Raw genomic sequence first — 3,601 nt, 5'->3', positions numbered from 1 at the left:
AATTTTTGCATTGCGTCTTATAAACACATACAAATATATATATATATCTAGTTTCCACGAGAGGCGAAGTAGGGATTGGTATTTCTTACGTTCGGACTTGCGTGAGTGTTTTTACGGTGTCGTGAGTCGTATTGAAAATACGACCGCCCGTAAGGCACCGCTTCGACGAGGATCTCCAAATCTCTCACCTTCTCTGCGAAACGATTCGCCTTGCGGAAAGAAGCGTTTCCACTCATGAACATTTAACGCGCTCCCGACGTCGCCTGAAATGATGCGTATATACGAAAGAGGTATATTTACAAGAGTCTCGCGAGACTACAGAGATGGACACACAAATTATAAAAGAAAGAAAGAATACTGTGTGGCACACAGAGTGTGTGTGGTGTGGCAATGTTAAGCCCCAGGGAGAGAATATGCCTGTGCGTGGATGAGTTTCTTAACTCTACGTTATAATTGCCATACGGCGGAGGGTCGTCGTTGCCGGCGATTTCGACAAACACACATTCCTTTTCGAGTCTTCGAGGGAAGAGACGAAAGAGATCTCTCGTTCTATCGCGAACGCTTTGATGATCGATGGACAGCGGAGCAAAGCGCAGCAATGTGCGGGATGGAGCACGTCGTACTTGATCGGGTCGGAATTATTCCCCGTCGTCGACGTGTCCTCGCTAATCTGTGCGATTGCCATTCCATCGCCACGTTCGCGTTGAATCGTATTGATGACGGCCTATGTGCGTCTTGAGATCTTACTCTCTTTCTCTCGTGTCTCTAATTTGGTTTTGTGTTTGATCGATGATAAATCGTTTCGTGCGCAACGTTTCTGTACCCCCGTGGTTTTTGGTTCAATTATACAAGAAGTAGAGAGAAAAAGAAATCCCACCGGGTTATATGTATTATTATTTTTTTTTTTATAATAATATGTATACTCCTCTATTGGCGAGGCTTATTTCGAACTTGATTGTCACACGACGCAAAAGACACACTTGTGTGTTCACGCACGGAACAGCACCGCGGAGAGAGAAAAGGTATATCCAATGATGAAAACCTTTATGTCGGTCGCCCCATGTCTTTTCTTTTCTTCATTGTCGATTCGTGCGGAACCGCGCGATCTGTCGGTCGTCCAGTCCCCGAAAGTTCTTTTCGACGGACGTTAAAGTTAACCGGCCAGATCGTCTAGCGAGAGTTTCCGATCGACGAGAGATGAAGAAAGAATTATATTGACACTTTGGTGTGGCGCATAAGGCATATATCGGTTTTTTGTTTACCTTTTTCTCTCTTCTGTCGTGTAGTGTTGTTTCGTTTTCTTTTTTTTTCTTTTTTTTTTGTGCTTTGTACGTTTTCGCGAGTACTACTTTTACGCTCTTTCGGCCGAAACACACAAAATTTTGTATCACGTACGACGACCTCAGAGTAGGCGAGATTACCCGCTGAATTTAAGCATATTACTAAGCGGAGGAAAAGAAACTAACAAGGATTTCCTTAGTAGCGGCGAGCGAACAGGAATTAGCCCAGCACTGAATCCCGCGGTTCTGCCGTTGGGAAATGTAGTGTTCAGGAGGGTCAATTTATCCCGAGACGTCGAACCGCGTCCAAGTCCATCTTGAATGGGGCCATTTACCCGTAGAGGGTGCCAGGCCCGTAGCGACTGGTACGCGTTTCGGGAGGACCTCTCCTTAGAGTCGGGTTGCTTGAGAGTGCAGCCCTAAGTGGGTGGTAAACTCCATCTAAGGCTAAATATGACCACGAGACCGATAGCGAACAAGTACCGTGAGGGAAAGTTGAAAAGAACTTTGAAGAGAGAGTTCAAGAGTACGTGAAACCGTTCAGGGGTAAACCTGAGAAACCCAAAAGATCGAATGGGGAGATTCATCGTCGACGAGGCTGGCTTCCGTTGGTGCGCAGATAGCCCGTAATGGGCCACTTCGGTGGTTCCAGTGCGAGGGTACACCATCTTCGGCAAATGTTCCGGTCGCGTAGTCGTGCACTTCTCCCTTAGTAGAACGTCGCGACCCGTTGCGTGTCGGTCTACGGCTCGAGTTGTTGCCTGTCGTGTCGCCTTCGTGCGCACACGGCAGACGCTCGATCGCCTGGCCGGCTGCGTGACGGTACTCTGACGGTATCGGGCCGCAACCAATCCATTTTCGAATGTGTGTGCGTCAGGCCCGCCGCAAGCTCGGTTAGTTTGTCACCCGGATGGTACGGACCTAGCGCCGGCTCCGGGCCTAACCAGCTGTTAGCAGGCGGTGTCCTCGGACTGGCCAAGCTTTGAATTACCGGTCAGCGACGCTACTGCTTTGGGTACTCTCAGGACCCGTCTTGAAACACGGACCAAGGAGTCTAACATGTGCGCGAGTCATTGGGACATGTAAACCTAAAGGCGCAATGAAAGTGAAGATCGTACCTTAGCGTCGATCAAGGGAGGATGGGCCGCGTCACGATGCGGCCTCGCACTCCCGGGGCGTCTCGTTCTCATTGCGAGAAGAGGCGCACCCAGAGCGTACACGTTGGGACCCGAAAGATGGTGAACTATGCCTGGTCAGGACGAAGTCAGGGGAAACCCTGATGGAGGTCCGTAGCGATTCTGACGTGCAAATCGATCGTCGGAACTGGGTATAGGGGCGAAAGACTAATCGAACCATCTAGTAGCTGGTTCCCTCCGAAGTTTCCCTCAGGATAGCTGGCACTCGCTCGTTCTCTTTTGATGAACGTGTGCGAGTCTCATCTGGTAAAGCGAATGATTAGAGGCCTTGGGGCCGAAACGACCTCAACCTATTCTCAAACTTTAAATGGGTGAGATCTCTGGCTTGCTTGGATCAATGAAGCCACGAGATTATATTGGATCAGAGTGCCAAGTGGGCCAATTTTGGTAAGCAGAACTGGCGCTGTGGGATGAACCAAACGCAGAGTTAAGGCGCCTAAGTCGACGCTTATGGGATACCATGAAAGGCGTTGGTTGCTTAAGACAGCAGGACGGTGGCCATGGAAGTCGGAATCCGCTAAGGAGTGTGTAACAACTCACCTGCCGAAGCAACTAGCCCTGAAAATGGATGGCGCTGAAGCGTCGCGCCTATACTCCGCCGTCAGCGGCAAGTGAGGTTGACGTTAGCTTTTTTTAAAGGCGCGTCTTCCATGAAGCTCTGACGAGTAGGAGGGTCGCGGCGGTGTGCGCAGAAGGGTCTGGGCGTGAGCCTGCCTGGAGCCGCCGTCGGTGCAGATCTTGGTGGTAGTAGCAAATACTCCAGCGAGGCCCTGGAGGACTGACGTGGAGAAGGGTTTCGTGTGAACAGCCGTTGCACACGAGTCAGTCGATCCTAAGCCCTAAGAGAAATCCTATGTAGATGAGGTGTCCTAAGAGAGAGCAAAATATCATTTAATGATAAACAAAAACACACACCCATCGGGCGAAAGGGAATCCGGTTTCTATTCCGGAACCCGGCAGCGGAACCGCTTACCAATCGGGCCCTCGTAAGAGTGTTCGTCGGGGTAACCCAAAATGACCTGGAGACGCCGTCGGGAGATCCGGGGAGAGTTTTCTTTTCTGTATAAGCGTTCGAGTTCCCTGGAAACCTCTAGCAGGGAGATAGGGTTTGGAACGCGAAGAGCA

The 3,601-nt window shown here is 50.2% G+C and overlaps 1 pseudogene; it reads left to right on the top strand.

The window, feature by feature from the left end:
* Positions 1–1,397: 1,397 nt before the first annotated feature.
* The window catches only part of LOC143221188 (large subunit ribosomal RNA), a 4,572-nt pseudogene continuing 2,368 nt past the window's right edge, over positions 1,398–3,601 (top strand).

Source organism: Lasioglossum baleicum, unplaced genomic scaffold (assembly GCF_051020765.1).
Source record: "Lasioglossum baleicum unplaced genomic scaffold, iyLasBale1 scaffold2036, whole genome shotgun sequence".
NCBI lineage: Eukaryota > Metazoa > Arthropoda > Insecta > Hymenoptera > Halictidae > Lasioglossum > Lasioglossum baleicum.
Note: the sequence above shows the minus strand (reverse complement) of the source record. Positions and strands in the feature narration are given on the sequence as shown.